General features: G+C 41.3%; 2 long non-coding RNA genes across 2 annotated transcripts in view; one reads left to right on the top strand and one right to left on the bottom strand.

Moving 5' to 3' along the window:
- The window catches only part of LOC308473781, a 314,717-nt gene that overhangs the window by 12,262 nt on the left and 279,919 nt on the right, over window positions 1-22,536 (bottom strand). The window lies entirely within an intron of this gene.
- On the top strand, window positions 819-21,927 carry LOC308473769. The gene is made up of 3 exons (XR_013984301.1): window positions 819-845; window positions 18,980-19,076; window positions 21,910-21,927. It is a non-coding gene; the product is annotated as an uncharacterized lncRNA (long non-coding RNA).

Here is a 22,536-nt window from a genome sequence, read left to right on the forward strand (position 1 = left end):
CTATTGCTAAAACATCAAGGTCTTGAATGCATGAATTCTTAAATTAAATCCCTGAGCTGACCATTTTGGCTGGTACTGCATGTTACCAGTACTTTCCTAACAGAGCAATTCTGATCATACTCGTTAAACCCGTGAACCCAATTCCATGCCATATTAACTTGAGGAAACCTCTCAATGGCATTGTTGTGCCGGGCTTCCAACAAGAGTGCATAAATACATTGCATTTTATATCGGGAGTCTTTTTTATATAACATAAGGATTGAAAAACAAACCAACTCCGCGACCCTTTTTATAACCCCATTGCTGTTCCCTTCTTGCCACTTAATAGCAAGGAACATTATATGGGGAGTTGAGAAGAATTTCCTACATCAAAACTGACCCTGACTCCACGCAAAAGATTTTGGTTTGTGATCTTTGATACAATTCAGAGGGGGGAGGGCAATTATTGGAAGATTGCAACTTGAATGAGAAGCCACTCTTTGGCTTTTGTGCACTAAGTTCCATTGGATTGCAGCATTCGAGGAACTTCAGTAATAGTTGCAAGTTAGACATAAGAGTTAAGATATATTAAGAAAAAGTTAAATTATGATAAAAGTGTGTACTGGCAATAAGTAATATGAAATTGAAATAAGGAATAGATGGGAGGTCGGGTCTATAGTGTTAAGACCAACTTATGTTTTATTGTTTGTTAAGAAAATTTTGTGCTTATTGTTATTCCTGTGTGTAATTCTGTATCTGTGTTTTCTCTCTTTTTTTCTTGCTGTATCAATTAAACAAAACAAAACAAAAAAAGAAAAGAAAAGAAAAGAAGAAAAAAGGAAGAATTCAATGAGCCTTACTTTCAGGTAAGTTTGCCTTGGGGTAGAGCGTGTGATGCAACAGCAACCTTTTTCCAAGCTCTAATTTATATTTCACACTAAAAATCTGCATTAGTGTTATTGTTTCTAGAAAAGGGCATTTTATATTTGCAGGAGAGGAGGGAAAGGGGTGTGTGTGTCATTCATTTGCAAGAAGCTACAGCAAGCATGTGGCTATACTACAGGATGGATTCCCCACCCCCGCAAACACACGTTTGCATTTTTCTCCAAAGATTATCTAACATGATTGTTTTCCCAGATGTCTTCAAGGGAATTAGATTGATATTACTTTGATGTAGCTGTCTCAGGTTTTATGAATGCTTAAGTCAAACAGTATTGACTCAGTATGGATGGCGAATAAATTAAAACAAGTGTAGGCATGCAAAAACTTTGAGGTTTGGATATTTAGCTCTGACTCTCCCCCCCCCCTTTCTTTTTGCTTGTTTCGTTACATCCCATTTCTTTATTTTACTTATAAATTAAACATAGCGTCCTTTTGATCTCAAAGACTGCCTTTAAACTTTTATTCGCGTCGATTAATCAAAAATGTCCTTCTTGATTTATCTTGGGTTGGATCCAAACTTGCCCTTTTGTGAATGGAAGAGCTCCTTCTGGAGGGGACAGGATTCAGCAGAAGCTCCTGGGTCTCAGGAGAAGGAGAAGCAGCTTTCCACTAATTCCCCCCTTCCTCCTATAGTCCCCAGCACCAGCAGTGCCCAACATGATGGAGCAGAGTTGTGAGGTTGGTCTCTCAACACCAGTGCCATTACAGTTTACCTGGATGGGGCAGGAGGGGTAGGCAGACATGCCCACATAGCCAAACCAGCACTCCCACTGTGTATCCTTGCAGCTCTCCCCTCGCTGCCATCCTTATCCCTATCCGGGTAAACTGTTGGGATTCTGGTGCCAGGAGTGCAGATCCATGAGCCTGTCCCATCAAACCAGGGTTATTGCCCACCACACTTTTCCAAAGGGTCCTCAAATTTGAAGTGGGAAAGGGGGAATTCGTTAAATAAACATTCACCTCCAGCAGGTAAAGGTAAAGGGACTCCTGACCATTAGGTCCAGTCGTGACCGACTCTGGGGTTGCGGTGCTCATCTCACTTTAGGGAGCCAGCGTACAGCTTCCGGGTCATGTGGCCAGCATGACTAAGCTGCTTCTGGCGAACCAGAGCAGCGCACAGAAACACCGTTTACCTTCCCGCCAGAGCGGTACCTATTTATCTACTTGCAATTTGATGTGCTTTTGAACTGCTAGGTTGGCAGGAGCAGGGACCGAGCAACGGGAGGTCACCCCATTGCGGAGATTCGAACTGCCGACCTTCTGATTGGCAAGTTCTAGGCTCTGTGGTTTAACCTACAGCGCCACCCACGTCCCTCCAGCAGAGCACCCCACAATTAGTTTCATCCACAGGTAGTCTGGATCCAGCCGTGTGAGAGAGAGAGAGTTACAACCTTTTGATTTCCATTTACTATCTTTTTCTATATGCCTTATGCCACCTCCGCTCCAGTTCTCGGTGGTGTAACATGAATTGGAGATTGTCTTGTTTTGCTCCTTGTTTGTTGTTCTTCTCCAATACCTGTTCCCACCCATTTCTGGGTTGAGGTGAAGAGCAATCTATGAAGAATCTTTAATATTTTCCCTTGCTACTGGTTCTCTACCAAGTCCTTCTTTATCCAGTTCTTTCTTTCCTTCTCTCGCCTATTCTATTAACTTTGTAAATTGCCAGCTGCTTGTTTTTAGAGCACCAGTCCTGCTGTCAACATTTTTTTCTTTTTTTTGGCCTCACGGTATTTTTGTGACTGCGTGTACATTTTATATATGTGATGAGTATGAGTTACTCGTGCGTAAACTGGTGCCTCTCTAGCCTAATTTGCCTTGTTAAACCTTTCTGACTGCACAGCCCTTTCTAATCATGACTGTCTCAGTCACTAGCAGAATCCGTCAGTGGGCGTTTCTTGAATCTCTTCCAACATAAGAGTTGTTTGACACCCAGTCTCCTCCTCCTCTCACTGCGCGGGAGCCTTCTGCGCAGGGAGGGCGTAGGTAGCGGAGGACCTGTCCCCTCCTCACTGAGTTCCAGTGAAGAGTCCGGGAGCCCTCTCTCCGATTTCCCCATCTGCCCACTTCAAACCACTGCCTCCGAGCCATTAGTGTAGGCTCTGACACCAGTCAAGTATATCTGTGGAGAGCTGTCCAGTGATTTAAATGAAGAAGCCCATGTGAGGAGGAGGAGGTGGTTTCAGAGCTGGTTTCAGGATAGAAGAACTGATTCAGCCACACGGCGCAACTCTGCAGGGTTTGTACCACAACAATGCTGTAGAATGGAGCGGGAGAGGTTTGTTTAGTTGTTTAGTCGTGTCCGACTCTTCGTGACCCCATGGACCAGAGCACGCCAAGCACTCCTGTCTTCTACTGCCTCCTGCAGTTTGGTCAAACTCATGTTAGTAGCTTAGAGAACACTGTCCAACCATCTCGTCCTCTGTCGTCCCCTTCTCCTTGTGCCCTCCATCTTTCCCAACATCAGGGTCTTTTCCAGGAAGTCTTCTCTTCTCATGAGGTGGCCATAGTATTGGAGCCTCAGCTTCAGGATCTGTCCTTCCAGTGAGCACTCAGGGCTGATTTCCTTAAGAATGGATAGGTTTGATCTTCTTGCAGTCCATGGGACTCTCAAGAGTCTCCTCCAGCAGGAGAGGTAGGGGACACCAAATTTTAGTGCCACACAAAACGCTGCTGAGATTTGTCACTGGTGGTTTGCACATTATAACTGCTTTTCACGAAAACACTAGATGAGAGTAATTATATTTTGGATTGCACCTTTAATCACTAAATGTTTTCTGAAGGACATGTGCAATTTCTATCAACATACATACCATTTTTCCAGCATTTTTCAACAGCTTTAACAAATCCTTGCAGTAGGCAAGCATTTGTCATTTTAAAACCTAGTTAATTGGTCTCATGTTAACTTTTCCATTACCCAAGGATCAATATTAGCCTAACCTGACTGTAATTGCCAAGATCACTCTTTTTCCTTTAAAAAATATTAACTATCCAGTTTTCCCCCTCTGGAAAGGGACTTTGCTAGAGTTTAATTCTTCGGTGTTACAAACCATTCATAATAACTGCAATCAAATTAGGCACCGGTCACTGGAACTGACTGAAATGTTTGCTGTATCTGTGGTGCCACAATTTCCATGTGGGGCCTTGTGGACCAAAACAGGAAAAAAAGAATACAGTTCAAGAGGGGTAGATCAGGAAGTGCTAAATGAAACATCTGACATATGTAATTTATTGGTGGGCATAGGATACAGCAGTCTGAGTCAGGTTGATGGGCATTGCAGTTTGAAACATCTGGAGGGCAACAGACTGGAGAACATTGGGATGGTAGTTAGTCTTGTCCATATTTACTCATTTCCTGAATGTGTGCTGAATATGCTTCAACCTGGAAACAATCTCCTTGTTCACCTGAAAGGAGGTTTTTATCTGGCATTGTGGGAATGGTGCATCCAAAATACAGTGGTACCTCGAGTTAAGTACTTAATTCGTTCCGGAGGTCCGTTCTTAACCTGAAACTGTTCTTAACCTGAAGCACCACTTTAGCTAATGGGGCCTCCTGCTGCTGCCGCGCTGCTGGAGCACGATTTCTGTTCTCAACCTGAAGCAAAGTTCTTAACCCGAGGTACTATTTCTGGGTTAGCGGAGTCTATAACCTGAAGCGTATGTAACCTGAAGCTTATGTAACCCAAGGTACCACTGTACTATGCAAAGGGTTAATGCTGTAGTGTGGAATCTTGCGATGTCATATGCTGTGTACACTGAGGCAGTTTCCCCCTACTTAGTTCAGATATCAACTGTGTGTGAGAGTTCTAACTGTGACAGCCGCAAGTGTGTTGTGTTATGCTGCTCCCTGCCTCAGAGCCAGTCTGTAAATATCCATCAGTCTCTGATACAAATTTATGTAAATATGTTTCAGTAATGTTGAGCATCGCCTGCCGCTCTTCTACATTCAATCTGACAAGAGCAAGTACAGTAAGCAAAAGTCGTATGTTGCTTTTAAACTTTGAAAGCAAGTGTTGCGTGGTTTTTCTGGGAGAAAAGAGAACTATTAAAAAGGGTCAAACGACTCGGGGCAACTTCTGCGCAACTCTGTAAAGAATAATTACCACATTCAGCACCTTCCTTCAGCACAAACCACGGCTCCTTAAAACTCTCCAGGTTGGGATTGTACAAAAATGTCTAAGACTGCAAGTTTTAAGCTTCCAGAGAGCTTCCTGTCAGAAGCACCATGCACGTTCAGTCTCTTCTGCTGCTGCTAACGTGGATGGATCTCAATACAAAGGGAGGAATTCAGTGTCATCCTAAGGTGATCATTCCATCAGGGCAAGCATTTTTCCTTCTTCTCCCCCTGAGTGATCTTCTGGGGGTTCTCTCCACACACACCTGAATCATTTTCTCTGGGTGAGGGAAGGAGAGGGGGAAGCCTTGTTGGACATGCAGAAGTCTTTCCACAGGGCTTCCACTGAAAGGACTCATTCGTTGAGTCCCATCCAATGTGATGGTGTCCTGTAGACATTTTTATGGCACTGTATGGGAGAGGGTGCATCTGTGATGTACTCTTAGTTTGTCCAAAGCAATCTTAGTTCATGGTATTCATGATAGCGGGGGGGATGATATTTATTTTAATTTTTTATGAATAGTTTTTATTAAGAATTTCATCATAAAAAAATATCAAAAACATATCATATTGATTTTTTGCCCCATTTTTCCCCTTCCCCCCTCCCCAAGAAAAACCCTCCCCCCAAGAATTCCCTCAGCTCCTCTCTCTGATTTTTCAACACATATTTTTCTCTGCATATTATGAACTTGTAAAGATCCTTAATTTATCTGTCTGTTATGTTAACAATAATAAATTTGTGTATGTTTATTCAAAACCTGCCAAGGAGTCCAGTTCATTTTGTTGTTTCTTTAAGTAATTTGTAAAAAGGTCCCATTCTTCTTTAAAGCCACAGTTGTCCTTGTATCGCAGTTTGTATGTCAATTTCGCCAGTTCCACATAATCCATCAATTTCCCTTGCCACTGTTCTTTTGTCGGGATTTCCGCGGGGAGGGGGGAGGAGCTTTAAAAGCCATGGATATATTGGTTTTGGGGGGAGATTTTTCCCACTTACAGGGTATTTGGGGGCACGAAACCCTTTCCAGTGGCAATTTGATTTTGGCAGATCGTTGTTCTGGGGAACCTTGCTTTCTTGGCCAACTGGATCACGTCGCTCCAGGATTAATGTATTCAGCAAACTCTCCCTCAAATAGTGAACACGTGTGGTGAATGCTGGGAGGACTAGGGCCAGAACCAGGTCACAGAGAGAGGGAAATCTCAGTAAGCTCAGGAGATTCCCAAGGTTTGCTGAGTATGAAGCAAACTTAACCCCACCTCCAAAATCTCTCTCTCTCTTTTTTTTTAAAAATGATATTTATTAAAGTTTCACATGAAAAGATACACATTAATAAAAAATAAAAAAAGAATTTAAAAAGAAAAAGAAAAATACACAATACAAAATACAAAAAGAAAAAAGAAAACACAGTTAAAAACAATTCCATCTTTTCATCACTACTTTTACATTTACTTATTTCCCGGACCTCCTCATACCTCCCTCTTTTGTATTCCAATTCAGTTTGTTTGTCCAGCAATTCCTTTCCCTCCTTTTTAATCCCAATCCTTAATCTTAATATAATATAACATTAAATTTTTACCTTTTAAAAACCAATTTTCCATTCTTTTAACCTTTTTAATCCTAATCCTTAATCTTAATCTATATATAACTTTAAAGCCTGTACAGCTAGAAGCCACTTAATTTCAATCCAACATCACTCTAACATTCTTTAATTTTGCAATATTTCTGTAAATAATCTTTAAATTTCTTCCAATCTTCATACCTGTGGTCCATAACTGTTCCCAGTCAGCGAACATAATGTTATGTCCAATGTCTTGTGCCCATTTAATCATAGCAGATTTCACCGTTTCATCCTGAGTGTTCCATTTCAGCAGCAAGTTATACATTCTTGACAAATTCTTAGTTTTGGGTTCTAAGAGTTCTGTTTCTAATTTTGATTTTTCCACCTGGAAGCCAATTTTCTTGTCCAAATTGTATGCCTCCATTATCTGATAATAATGAAGCCAGTCTCGCACTTTGTTTTTTAATTTTTCAAAACTCTGCAATTTCAGTCTATCTCCATCTTGTTCCAAAATTTCCCAATATTTCGGCCATTTGACCTCCATATTGAGCTTTTTCAAGGCTTTCGCTTCCATTGGTGACAACCACCTTGGTGTTTTGTTTTCCAATAAATCCTTGTATCTTATCCAAACATTAAACAGTGCTTTCCTGACAATGTGATTTTTAAATGCTTTATGTGCTTTGACCTTATCATACCACAGATATGCATGCCATCCAAATACATTGTTAAAACCTTCTAGATCCAAAATGTCAGTGTTTTAAAGAAGCAGCCATTCTTTCAACCAGCAAAAGGCTGCTGATTCATAATAAAGTTTAAGGTCTGGCAGGGCAAATCCACCTCTTTCCTTTGCATCTGTTAGTATTTTAAATTTTATTCTGGGCTTCTTGCCCTGCCAGACAAATCTGGAAATATCTCTCTGCCACCTCTTGAAACAGTCTATTTTGTCCACAATTTGCAGTGTTTGAAACAAAAACAACATTCTAGGCAATACATTCATTTTTATCGCAGCAATACGGCCCAGCAGTGAAAGCTTCAAATTTGACCAAATTTCTAAATCTTTTTTCACTTCAGCCCAACATTTTTCATAGTTATCTTTAAATAAATTCCCATTTTTTGCTGTCATGTTAATCCCCAGGTATTTAACTTTCTTAACCACTGTTAAACCTGTCACATTCTGAAACCTCTCTCTCTCCATTGGTGTTAGATTTTTCTCTAAAACCTTAGTTTTTAACTTATTCAATTTAAATCCTGCAACCTGACCAAATTCTTGAATCAGTTCTAAAACCCTTTTGGTACTAGATTCTGGCTCCTGTAGCGTCAATACTAAGTCATCTGCAAATGCTCTCAATTTGTACTGTTTAGCTCCGACCTGTATACCTTTAACCAGCTGGTCCCTTCTAATCATGTTCAGCAAAACCTCCAGGACCGAAATAAAAAGTAGTGGGGAAATTGGGCAACCTTGTCGTGTCCCTTTTTCTATTTTAAGTTCTTCCGTCACCACATTATTTACAATTAATTTAGCCTTTTGTTCTGAATAAATTGCACTTATACCATTTTCAAAGCCTTGGCCTACCCCCATACCCTGTAGGTTCTTCTTCATAAAGCTCCAAGAAATATTGTCAAAGGCTTTCTCCGTGTCCACAAATATCAAAACTGCTTTAGTATTTATATTCACTTCTAGTTTTTCCAAAATATCAATTATATTCCTCAAATTGTCAGACAAGTGTCTTCCCGGGAAAAAATCTCTCAACCCAACCAGGACTGAGCATGATCAATATTCATGGAGTCTTGAGTGTTACTTGGGGGTGGGGAGGGAATGGAGGGTGGAATGGGAGTGGTATGCCCTGTTCAGAGGTAGTGGCTGGTTGGGGCACTTCTGAGAACTTCTCTGAGGAGGGAGGATACATGGCAACACATTTGTTTCAAGTCCCACTTGTTCCTTGCCACTTGCAAGTGCCTCTGGGGTAAGCAGGCAATTTCCTTGCTTGCTTCTCCTTTCTCCTTTCTCCTTTCTCCTTGTGGTGCATTGTAGGGCAGAATGTTAAGAGTAGTTCACTGTAGAGGATCTGGGTGTTTGAATTAAGTGGCAGTGTATTCCAGGCCTGCAATTTTAGGAATCTATTCTTAACTATAACAATCATAACGCAAATAAAAATTTGGGGTAGTTTCCAATGTGTTGAAAGCGCATTGTTTATACTAGTAATCCTTACAACTGTTTCGTATGGTAGCTTGGTGTTATAATCCCCATATTGCAGGGTGGGAAGCGAGGCTGAAATGAGAGAGAATTAAGGACCACCTAGTTTGTGTAATCGTAGATCCATTCCTGGATCCAAGCCAGGATTTCAACATGCCCTGGGTTAATCACAGGCTAGTCATTCCCGGGACTTATACTAGACTGGAAGGACAAGGGGAATTCTGAAGGGAAGAATAAAAATTGTCTGGCTGGATGCAAGGCAGGAACCAGAACATTAAACCCTTTATCTATTAAGCTCTGTCTGCATCCAAATTCTACTTTTAATCATCCCAGACACTCTGAGCACAACAGTTTATTCATGGTAGAGGTGAGATTTCCAGTCGCACATTTTGCCACTACATGACACCAGTCCTCAGTGATGCAAAAGGCTCTGATGAGAGGAACCACCATGAATCCTTTTTCTCTCTCCCCTATTCAGCCCTTGGCTGTGCCCTCCCCATCCTCCTTCGTTGCTTCATTTTGCCATTGCATTCCAATTTCCCCTGGAAAAAAGCAGACATTCTCCTGATTCCATCTTGAAAGGGCTCGATTAGAGTGCTGCGTGCGCACGTATCAAAGTGAATTGTTAATACTAAGTCTATGAATGTTTAACACGGCCTTATATGTGTAATTTGAAACCTCTGCATCTCCCCACCCTCTTTTCTTCTAGGAACATTGCCTTTCTTGTTTCCAACATTTTAGCTTCAATGAAATACTTAAAGCTCCCCTTCAGCTGCTGAACAAGAGCTAAGGAGAAAATTGCCATAGCGATGGGCAAAGCGAGTCCCGCCGCACGGCTCCGTCTCCCTCTGTTTAAGAACCACAGCAAAATGAATGGTGATGGTTTTCTCATAGTAGCTTTCTGAAGCCTCTCCAGCGAACCTGCTGAAGAAACAGTAATAGCAGCTGGACCTGACATACAATCTTGCCCTTGGTGTATTAAATCATTCTGATGTAATGTCTGACAAATCACATGGCTTGCCTATTAAAAAAAAATTTTTTTTCCAGACCATGTGCTACAGCAGTAGGACAGACCGTGTAATGAGCCCCAAGCTCCCAGCAGATAAAAAGAAAGCATTATTATGAAAACAAATCTTCAGGAAGCTCACATTTCATTTGGAGGCTGATGCTTGGGAATGGAAGTTCATGCCTGTGTGTGTATATTGCCCTCCTCCCAACAGCTCCAGAAAATATTCCCAACCCCTTATTTCATGTTGCATAGCTATTTGAATCAGTGGCAGTTTGCGCTTGCATTCCAGGTGGTGTGGTATAGCTGCTTGTGCACTAAATCAAAAAAAGGCATTAATATGCTAAATACGTCGTAGCCTATTGGCTCCCATGGTGACAGCACCAAAAGCTTCATGAATAATCCATGGAGCACCTGGAGGCATGAAATTTTCATGTGCAGCTTCTAGAATGTTTGCAATAAGTTCCTTACAGGGCACAAGCAAGTGACAGATACGCTTGGCACACAGAGATGCGTAAACAAGGTGCGTGCACACATGTGTGTCTGCGTGTGTAAATACAAGACTGAAACCTCGGCTTCTCTATCCGCTGTTCAAAGAAATGTGCCTAAATTGTTCCCTTGCAACCACAAGGCTGAGCAGTCAATCGCTGAAGATCAAATATTCAATTATTATTCATACGGCACCATGCAAATTTCGCATCCATATTTTCTAACACCTTGGCAAGGCGTTCCTGTGCTGGTAACTTAGGCTGAACAATAGTGATCACCCAACCCTATCTCTATCAATTTTATTAGTGGATTATTGAACAAAAATTATATTTCCCAACTAGGCCATGTCCAACAGCAGAAGAAAAATACAGACAGTCTTCAATGGCATCGTATAGAAGGTTGGCCTTCTGTTGCAAAAATTGGCAGAGACTTGTGGTCTCTTAAAGACTAGCAGATTTATTGTAGCATAAGCTACTGTGGACCAGAGTCTGCTTCATCAGATGTCTGAAGTCTTATCCTCATTGCTAAATGGCAATAAAATGCAAAAAGCCCACAATTCTATGGCCTTGTTCACACATCATGGTAAGCCATGGTTAATGGCTTACTGGCCTGGTTTGCAGCTCCTGCTTTCATAGGACTGCACAAACATGCTGACTTCTTGAGAGGAGCTTGTACCCACTTTGTTCCCCTCCAGCACTTTTAGCACTGTGCAGTATGGCAGCTAAGTCTACAAATCACGGTCAAGGAAGAGAGACCATAACTGCTATCCTGGGTTCAGACAACATACTATTTTTTTTTTATTTTTTTAAAAAATATTTTTTATTGCTTTTTTCCCAAATAGAAATACAAAGTCAATTATACAAAAAAAAAACAGAAAAGAAAAAGAAAAAGAAAAAAGTCATCCTTTCAAAGCATTTTTTCATAACCAACTGGACTTCCCCACGTCTCCCTCACCGTGCGTTCTTTACAATAAAATTTTTCAGCAAATTATAACCTTATTTCGTACATTCTTTTGTTCTTTCAAATACTTGTAGTTTACGTTTAAAATACTTATTTTCAATTTACACTAATGACATATATAATATTCTTTTAAACATTAGTCCTTTCCTTTATATAACTTAGTTTCCCATACCTTAATCTTATTGCTGGAGCTGAATTTCCCTAATCATGCGAATTCTTAACATTCATATAACTTGTAAAATTTTTGTAAATAATCTTTAAATTTTTTCCAATCCTCCTCTATTGCTTCTTCTCCCAAATCTCGGATCCTGGCAGTCATCTCGGCCAATTCCATGTAATCCATCAATTGCGTCTGCCACTCTTCCAGTGTGGGTAAATCTTGGGTCTTCCAGTATTTTGCGATGAGAATCCTTGCTGCTGTAGTTGCATACATAAAAAAGGTTCTATCCTTCTTTAACACCTTCTGGCCGACAATGCCCAGTAGAAAGGCCTCTGGTTTCTTGGGAAAGGTGTACTTAAACACCTTCTTTAACTCATTATATATCATTTCCCAGAAGGCCTTCACTTTTGGACAAGTCCACCAGAGGTGAAAGAATGTCCCTTCAGCCTCCTTACATTTCCAACATTTATTATCAGACAAATGATATATCTTAGCAAGCTTGACTGGGGTCATGTACCACCTGTATATCATTTTCATAATATTCTCTTTCAAGGCATTACATGCCGTGAATTTCATACCAGTGGTCCATAACCTTTCCCAGTCCTCAAACATAATGTTGTACCCAATGTCCTGAGCCCATTTTATCACGGCTGATTTGACTGTCTCGTCCTGGGTGTTCCATTTAAGCAGCAAGTTATACATTCTCGAAAGAACCTTGGTCTTTGGTTCCAACAATTCTGTCTCTAGTTTCGACTTTTCCACCTGGAAACCTATTTTTTTGTCCAACTTAAAAACCTCTTGAATCTGAGCGTAGTGAAGCCAATTTTGCACCTTATTCCTTAATTTTTCATAACTCTGCAGTCTCCAAGTTTCTCCTACTTTTTCTATAATTTCCCCATATTTCGGCCAACCAACCTCCATATTAGGTTTTTTCCGGGCCTTGGCCTCTGCTGGTGAAAGCCACCTCGGAGTCTTACCTTCTAATAAGTCTTTGTATTTTATCCAGACCATAAATATTGATTTTCTAACAATATGATTTTTGAACATTTTATGAACCTTTACCTTGTCGTACCACAAATATGCATGCCAACCAAAAGCATTGTCAAACCCTTCCAGATCTAGGACATCAGTGTTCTCAAGTAATAACCAATCTTTCATCCAGCAGAAGGCCGCAGCTTCATAATATAATCTCAGGTCCGGCAGAGCAAACCCCCCTCTTTCTTTCGAGTCAGTTAATATTTTAAACTTTATCCGGGGCTTTTTGCCCTGCCAAACAAACTTGGATATATCCTTCTGCCACTTTCCAAAACATTCCACTCTGTCCACAATCTGTAGGGTCTGAAACAAAAATAACATTTTCGGCAATACATTCATCTTTATAGCTGCAATTCGACCCAACAAGGAAAGTTTCAATCTTGACCAGATTTCCAAATCTTTTTTGATTTCCAACCAGCATTTTTCATAATTGTCTTTAAATAAATTCAAATTTTTAGCTGACAAGTGGACCCCTAGGTATTTCACTTTTTTTACCACACTTAGTTCTGTTTCCTTCTGAAACCCATCTATTTCTAAAGATGTCAAGTTTTTCCCCAAAACCTTGGTTTTTTGCTTGTTCAATTTAAATCCCGCCACCCGACCAAACTCATAAATCAGTTCTAATACTCTTTTTGTACTAGATTCTGGCTCCTGTAATGTTAAAACCAAATCATCTGCAAAAGCTTTCAGTTTATATTGTTTCGCTCCGACCTGTACTCCTTGTATCGACCGGTCCTCCCTAATCATGTTCAGTAACACCTCCAGGACTGAAATAAATAAAAGAGGGGATAGTGGGCACCCTTGTCGTGTCCCTTTTTCAATTTTGAACTCCTCTGTCACCACATTGTTCACTATCAGTTTAGCTTTTTGCTCAGAATAGATTGCTTCTATTCCATTTTCAAACCCCCGCCCCACTCCCATCCCTTCCAGGTTTCTCTTCATAAACATCCAAGAAATGTTGTCAAAGGCCTTCTCCGCGTCGATAAAAATTAACACAGCTTTCGTATTGATATTAGTTTGTAAAAGTTCCAAAATATCAACAATGTTCCTGGTATTATCAAACAAATGTCTCCCTGGGAGAAAGCCTGCCTGGTCCTTGTGAATTACCTCATTAAATATTTTTTTAAGTCTACTTGCCAAAATATCAGCAAAAATTTTGTAATCCACATTTAGGAGTGAGATGGGACGGTAGTTCTTAAGCTGAGTCTTTTCAGTTTCCAGTTTAGGTATCAATGTGATGAAGGCTTCTTTCCACGTTTCCGGTGCCCTCCTCCCCTCCATAATCTGGTTACAAACCTCCATTAACGGTTGTATCAAGTAGTCTTTTAATGTCTTGTAGTACTTGGAGGTAAGTCCATCTGGGCCTGGAGATTTGCCTAGTTGCATATTCTGAATGGCACCCTCAATTTCCTGTTCTGTTATTCTATAGTTCAGGATTGTCCTCTTCTCCTGAGATAGTTTTGGTAAACCATTTGCTTTTAAAAATTTATCTATCTCAGACACTTCCTGAGGCCCTTGTGTATAAAGTTTTTTGAAATATTTCTGGAAACACTTTCTAATTTCTTCTGGTTTCTGAATGTTTCTCCCTTCCACCTCTAGATTAGTGACAAAGTTCAGTTTTTGTCTCTTCTTCAACTGCCATGCTAGCAGTTTTCCACATTTATTTGCCGATTCAAATGATCTTTGTTTCATTTGTTTAATTTTCCATTCCACTTCTTGGTTTATCAATTTCGCATATTGAGCTTGGTGGAATTTGATTTCTCTTAAAACCTCTTTTGATTTTGGTTTTAATCTCAATTTTTTCTCTCCTTCTCTTATCTTCTCTAATATCTTGTCTTTTTTTCCATTCCAAAGTTTTTTCTTAATTGTATTCTGTTGAATCAGAAACCCCCTCATTACAGCTTTACTTGCGTCCCAGATTGTTCTCTTTTCCACCGAAGTGTTCAAATTAATTTCAAAATAGTCCTTTAAAGTTTTTTGGGCCTTCTTCACAATCTCCTGATCTCTTAGTAGGGTGTCATTCATTTTCCATCTGAAAGAACCGGTTGGAGTAAGTCTCAATTCCACTTTCAAAGCATTATGGTCGGAGCAAGTCTTTGGACAGATTTCCACTTTTCTGATCTTAGGTGCCAGTCCTCTAGTTGTCCATATTTGGTCGATTCTTGTCCATGATAGGTGGGCCTCAGAGAAGAATGTTCCTTCTTTACCCAGGGGATTCCTTGTCCTCCATATATCAATCAGGTCCATATTGTCAGTTAGTTCAAAAAAAGTTTTAGGTAGTCTGCCATCTTTAGTTAAATTTTGATTTTGTGACTTATCCATATGAGTAGAAACCACCCCATTCATATCACCCATCATTATGATGTTGGTATAGTCCAGATAGTCCAGCATTATCTCGTGCAGCTTCTTGTAAAATTCCGATTTCCCCTCATTTGGTGCATATATTCCTAAAATCAAAAATTTTTCTCCCTGTGTTTGTATTTCAATTGCCAAAATTCTTCCTTGCTCATCTTTAAATAAAAATTTCGGTGACAAGTTCTCCTTTGCATAGATTACCACTCCTCTTTTTTTAACTCTGTCTGATGAAATAAATTCTTGGCCTAGTCTTTTGTTAATTAGCACCTTCCTGTGGAGTCTAGTCACATGCGTTTCCTGCAAGCAAATAATATCCAATTGTTCTTTTTTCAAAATATGAAAAATCTTTCGTCTTTTTTCCGGGGAATTCCCGCCATTTATATTCCAACTGTACAGCTGCAGAGACATTCTGAATCAATCTGTTGTTCCTATAAAGTGTCTTCTTTTTCTTCTGGACCTGAGGGTGTAGGTATCAATGTTGTTCCAGGCAGTGGCGGTGGCCAAGAGGCTGCTGCTCCCTTCTGAAGGTCTTCTCCGTGGTCGTGCAGGAACTTCTGGTTATCTTCTGATGTTTTGATCTTAATTTTCTTTCCTTTAAAATTAAAAGATAAACCTTGGGGGAACTCCCACCTATACGGAATCGCGTTTCCTCTCAGCAATCTTGCTAGGTCTGTATATGTAGCTCTGAGATCCAAAAGTTGTTTAGGGATATCTCTATAAAATTCTGCTCTTTTACCTTGGATATCAAGTGATTTCTTAAAGTGGAGGCCTAATATTTTATCTCTCTCCTGCTTGGATCTCAAAATAATCAGACAGTCTCTGGGCTTATCCCTCCTCACGACTCTTCCCAGTCTAAACGCAGTTGTGATCTTGAAATCTTTGTCCTCTTCTATACCCCAGAACTTAGAAAATTCTGCTGTCAGATAACCAATTAAATCTTCCTGTTCAAGCTCTGGAATAGCTCTTATTCTCAGATTATTTTCCCGGTTTCTCAATTCCACCATAGACAGGTAGGCCTGTTGGTCACTAATATGCTTGTGTAGTGGCCTTACCTCCCCTTTTATAGCCTCAACTTTTTGATTTGCTTGTTCTGCTTTTTCATTGGCTGCTTCAGCCAGTCTCCGATTTTCCACAGTTGCTTCCTTAAGATTCCCAATAACTTGTGTATGTTGTGCAACTTGGTCAGACAATTTAGTAATAGAGGATGTGGCTTGGTCTATTTTTGCCGATTGGTCATCTACCTTCTTATTCAATATTGCAAATTGTTCTAGCATTTGTTTTAAGAAGGTATCCGATCCTCCCTCCGCCATATCCTCTGATGCAGGCTGTGCAGTTTCTTTTTCTTGTATTCCCAAAACAGCTGGGACAGATGATCTACGTGACTGAGTAGTCAAAGTTGTTTGCACAAGTTGGGCTTGTCTTGCTTTCGTTTTAGCAGATCTTGTTTTCGGTTGGCCACTCATTCCACACCTGTCTATGAATCAAGGTCAAATTGTATATTGTCCCATGGGAAGGGTAGTTCCAGAGTGTAAATAACAAAGCAGGAGATAGTCAAAATAAAATTTGTTCCCAGGCACTTATAATTCCAAGACTCCACTAGGGGGAGTATTACTGTAGTTCATAAAAAGGAAAGAAGTTTATCCGCCATTAAAGTCCCTGCAGCCCCAAACAGTCAAATTTACCAAAAGTCCTTCATAAACTTTTTTAACTTGCAGAGCACTTCCCAAGCTGTCACAAAGTCTCAGATAAAAGGTGCAAATAACAGTTTCTTTAATTGTATCTTGCCAGTATCACTCCACTGTAACAGTCTCTATTTTAAATACAGTTTCCGCAATGACAGCTCTCTTTTTCTCCTGTCAGTCCGAGATTTGGTTCCTAATTCCTTGTAATCCATAAAGGGGAGAAAAGTCCCATTTAAAGTCCAAAACACTTAAAAATAAAAGTCTTTACTCCTTCTTTTTAAAAGCCAATTCTGTCAACACGATAGTCCCAAATTTTTAATCTTTTAAAGCTGCTTCCCACTTGTTAAAATCTTTGCCTTTGATCTTTAAAGCACTGCCGGAAGACGGACTTCCTGTTTAACGTCTCCCGCTTTCAGCCAAATTTAAAGCTTTTAGTCCCAAGATATTTAATCCTTACTCACGAGTAAGTAGTTTGGAGCCTGATGTTTCAAGAAGAAAGGTCGGCGCTCATCAGCAGCAGCCGCGCGGCTTCGCTCCCGCAGAAAGAGCGATGAACTCACAGCACCGCTCCCCCTTCCACGTTTCCGGAGCCCCTTACGGGGTTCCTTCTTCGTTTTTGGGGTCGCTCCTGGTGCCCGCCGAGTCCCACGGCCACGGGCTCACTCTGCCCGTGGTTTTTCTTGATGGGTCACCGCTGTGCCGCAGCGGACGACCCTTTTCTGCGGAGCCCCTCTTCAGAGACCGAAGAGGACCGCCATTGCCGTTTCGCGCCGCCTCCGGAAGTGGGGTTCAGACAACATACTAAGGCAAACCTGGCTTAGCTGCTGTGCCATCCTGTCCTAGAAGGAACAAGGAGGAGCAAAATGGTGCAGGCTCCTTTCCAAGAGTCAGGACATTCAAGTGGTCCTGGGAAGCCATAATTTGGCTTACCATGATGCGAAACCAGCCCACTAAAGCATTAAACATGACTTTGCCATGATTTGTGAACAAGGCCATAGAATTGTCCTCTTTGCATTTGACTGCCATTTTATTACCAGACATAGGCAAACTCGGCCCTCCAGATGTTTTGGGACTACAACTCCCATGATCCCTAGCTAACAGGACCAGTGGTCAGGGATGATGGGACTTGTAGTCCCAAAACATCGGGGGGGGGGGAGTTTGCCTGTGCCTGACCTAGGCCAAAGGGATCATGCAGGTGACTTCTACTTTGCTTATCCCCTACCAAGAGTGGAAGCAACAAGTCACAATTCTTGGCTTAGCATTATGGCTTGTTCTGCTCCCAATCAACCATGATCTGAACCCATGGTTTACCACAATATACAAAATGGCTCTATGTAAAACTTACAGTAAACAAAATAACCATTTGAAGCAGCAGTCGTTGGTGACAGCACTTAGCATTCTGGTTTTGCTTTGTTAAATAACACTTGTAGAGGGGCAAGAAACTATTGTCTCAATTCAAGCCTAAACAAATAGAATAAGAAGTTTGATTCTACTTATATAGGCCTGAACTGGGGCAATGAATTATGTCTTTCCAAAATACATCATTCTGAAACAGCTGTAGAGCAGAGCTCAGCACAGAAGAGCAAACTGTACGTGTGAAAGGAAGGCTGTGGAACCCACCTAGCCTGAAATACCCGCCAACTGACGATAACATGTCATGCATCTGATGAAGCAGACACTAGACCGTGACAGCTTCTGCTACAATAAATCTGTTAGTTTTTAAAGGTCCACAAGACTCTTTGTCGTGTTCCCTAATAACAAGCCCTTACATAATAGCTCATTCATTGGAGAGAACCATATCCAGTCAGTCTGAACACCCAGCAGTTTGTCCTGAACAGCCTGTGAACCTCATCAAGCCAAATGCCTCCTACGAAACACATAGCTACAAAACTGGTCCAGGGATTGGGATGTGTGTGTCAGCCACTAGACTGCCAGTGCCATCCAGAGCTGGCTTTTACTCATGCCAATGCTAATCATTCTAGGGGGGTGGAATCCTGCAGAATGGAGCCCAACCTGCATGAAAAAGGGGACATCTGAGTAGAACACGGTGAAGTAAATTCAGCTCCACCACTGTATAAGAATATATGTGTGTGCTTCTTTCCTGGCAGTACCAGCACCTGTTTATTTTTTTCAAACAACAACCATAATTCTCAGCTAAGAAGCACAAAAGGGTAAAAAAGGAGCCATGATGTTCCATCAGCCCCAAACTTGGAAGCTTCCCATTTCCAGTCATCCACTCTCTCACCCTCTTTTCCTTCTGGATCAGTAACAGGGATGGATACAAGAGCTTGGGGGTCTTGAAAGTTTACTGTCCCAGGGTGGGAAGTGGGGAGGTGGCAGAAGTCACTCTCCAATCCTATCCCCCACCCCATTTAAGGGGTCAGAAGCATGTCCAGTCTTTGCCAGCTTTTCTTTTTTCAGAGAAGTGGTCATTTTTAACCTTCCTACGAATGTCCTACCACTTTAATAGTTTTGCCCTGCTTCCTGGCTGTTTCCTTTCCTGCAATCAGGTTTATTCTGAAGTAACTTCTGCCTTGAGAACCATTTTCTTGCCTAGGGAGGCTGCAGCCCCAAAATGGTGTCAGTGCTGGGGGTGACAACTTCATGGTGAGTACTGGCAGCTTTCTTTAGGGGGGTAGACCCCACTGTGTGTGTCATTATCTAGCTGTACATGTCCTTGTGGGATGTAGTTTCATATGTTGCTGACTTGGGGGGCACTTTACCAGAAAAACGAGTGGCAAGCCATGTGGCTTATATCAAAACCCATTAAAGTTCATTTTCCTAATTGGGAAATGGTTGATTTAGGCCTAAAGGTGCTCATTTATTATAGTAGTGTATTGGACAAATCCCAGATGTATGGAACCATCATAATATATAGTGCACTACTGCTCTGTGCTGGGGTCAAAATATGAAGTAAATCAGGGTGATTTGGGGTGATCTTACCCATTCCTGAGAGGAATTCAGTGTCACACTTTTCCAATCATTCTGTCAGCGCAAGCATTTCAGCTTGTCTGACAGAGTGATTGTCTCTCTCCTCTCTGTGTCTGGCCCCCCGCAGCCTATTTAATAGGTGCAAGGGGAGGAGAGAGGAAAAAGGCCTTTTGCACTAGCAGGACTCATTGTGCAGGACTCTCACTAGCACATCTGCTTAGTTGAATCCAGACCACTGAGACTAACCATGATGCCAGCTATGTGCCCCAAGCTGGATCAAGCCCTGCCCCCTTCCAACACTCTAGTGTCACCACATTCCTGTTTTTATGTACTCTCTACTTTTCAGTAGTGAGAATTGATGCTTTTGAATTATGGTGCTGGAGGAGACTCTTGAGAGTCCCATGGGCTGCAAGAATTTCAAACCTATCCATTCTGAAGGAAATCAGTCCTGAGTACTCACTGGAAGGACAGATCCTGAAGCTGAGGCTCCAATACTTTGGCCACCTCATGAGAAGAGAAGACTCCCTGGAAAAGACCCTGATGTTGGGAAAGATGGAGGGCACAAGGAGAAGGGGGTGACAGAGGACGAGCTGGTTGGACAGTGTTCTCTAAGCTACTAACATGAGTTTAACCAAACTGTGGGAGGCAGTGGAAGACAGGAGTGCCTGACGTGCTCTGGTCCATGGGGTCACGAAGACTCAGACATGACTAAACGACTAAACAACAACTTTTCTGTAGACTTTGTGCTTTTTCTGTGTGTCTGTGTTTCTCTAGTCTGGGTAGATAGGCTTTGCAAGATGTGAGGCTGTCCAAATACTGCCTGTGGGGCACCGAAGAACGCTGGATAATTTTGTTGTTGTTAAAGCAGAGCAGCAGATTATATATATATATATATATATATATTCATTTAACTTAAAAAAAAAATTCACCCGCTGCTCTGCTTGAAAAAATATCCCTAGGATCTCTTCCACAAGAATGCTTCAGGCAGCATTGAGCGCAGCTTCACCTTGTAATGCATATTGGAGAATGTCTCCTTCTAGCACAAAAAGGTGTCTGAAAAGCGAAGTCAATTGATGTGAAGCAGCTAGTCGGTTTTGGATTTCTTTTTAATGTACAAGCAAGAATACAGACTAGCTCTCAACCTCCTGCCCCCAAATAAAATGATTATGGATTTCGGAATTTTAGTTGGCCTGATAAATGTATTGTCCTAATATATATTGCAGAGAAAAATGGATCCCTTTAACTTTCCGCACAAAAGCCCTTGGACCTGCTTAATCGACTCTGGAGAATACATGTCTAGCATGTAGATGCTCTTCAAGGTAACATTTGCCTGCCTTTAAATGTATAGCACCAGAAGAAGAAGCAACTCACACTTTGCTAATTTATGGAGGAACTCTTATGGCTGCTAATTTTATCAGCTTCTGCTTCTGCCAAAAGGTTTTCCCACAAAAGAGAATGGGGAACCCAAAGCCTTATTTTAAACAGAGTGGATCAGAATGTGAGTCACAGATTGAAGTGAGCAGAGCATTCAGAAACATCTGAAGATGATGATGATAATTACAGATACAGATACAAGTTGAGTATTGGTGCCCTTGCACACCCTTAGTATATAGTTTTTTGAGATCTCTTTAGGACTGCTAGTGAACTAATTCTTATTCTTATATTGTTGCTATCAAGAAGAGGCAGTAAAGGGTCCCTGAAGCCTCACCATTGGGGAAATTTGTCTATTCTGGATATGAGCCTTATGAAAACAGGACCTTTGCCTCTAAGCAAAGGAGCAGGTTTAGGGTAATTTTACCACTTATGAATTTTCTCAGTCTCACAGTTCCTAACATGGTGCCACATGGGGCTACTATTTTCGTAAAAACATCCCAGATCTTGCTTTTCAAGAAGATCACAGCACGTGTGTGTGTGTGCGCACGCACACACACACACACACACACACACACATTTTCCAAGCTTGTAATATTTACAGAGCCAAATAGCTTTCAAGCAGCAATTTATTGAGTTTTGGAGTTTTGTTATCACATTCAGAATATGCCATTTAGAAGAGCACTCATTGATTGTCTATTTAAGGAATGAAATGCCATGCTGTGTGTATAAATAACTTTTCATTTGGAGATGCTGTGTGCATCTCTAAATGGGGACAATCAATATCTACCGTGACTGATGGGGAAATTAGCAAAGTGATAAAATTCATGCATGAGTTGCTTCTGCTGCTTCTGCTTCTGGTGTTGTACATTTAAAAGCCAACAAATGTTACCTGGAAGAGCATCTACACGCTAGACTTGTACTCCATCTGTCCATTCCTATAATGCGGAAGTATTTTTCAATGAGCCTATTAGGTGATTCGGTGAGTTATTGCTGTTAACAATCTAAACGTTGCTTGAACATGTTTGACATTTTAAAATCAATGTGAAGTTAAGTTTAAAGTGGTGGATGGGTAGAAGGGACTACAAATCTGGAGTAAGACAACATTTTCTCTTTCCTTTCCTCTTTTTGCAATCAGTATCAGGAGACGGCGGCCAACTTAGATCTTACATGTACTTTCCTTGGTGCGGTTGCTGCTGCTACTATTCGTTCATTCTTCGTTCCTTCGTTCTAAATCCCACCTTTCCACAAAGGAACTCAGGGTGTGCATGTTGCTCCCTCTACTTTATCCTCACAGAAACTCTGTGAGACAGGAGAGAGGGGGAGAGGGAGAGGGACAGAGAGGAAGGGAGGGAGAAAGATAGAGATTGACCCAAAGTTACCAAGAGATCTTCATGCTGAAATGGGGATTTTAACCGTGGGACTTCCTAGTCCTAATCTGCCACCCTAACCATGACACAACACTGGCTCAGTGGCCGCTCTCACATTGGTATGGCTGTGCACAAAAGATTCTTTCCAGGTGATTCAGGTTCCTGGGATGTTTACATACCACACAAGTGACAGAGCTGTTGGTACAGGTAACCATCTTTAATGAATACTCATGGAATTGAGAAGAAAATGCCCCTACAGGGTTAATGCATCTGGGAGCAGGGGCTAACTGGGCTTCTGGAGTTGTGAACTTAGTTTTAGTTTCCCCTTCCTAGGTTGCTTCCGTTTTCAACATGTAATGGCTGATCATCTAAAGTAAAGGAACCGGCTTAAATCT

Source organism: Podarcis pityusensis, assembly GCF_964106645.2.
Source record: "Podarcis pityusensis genome assembly, chromosome: 3".
NCBI lineage: Eukaryota > Metazoa > Chordata > Lepidosauria > Squamata > Lacertidae > Podarcis > Podarcis pityusensis.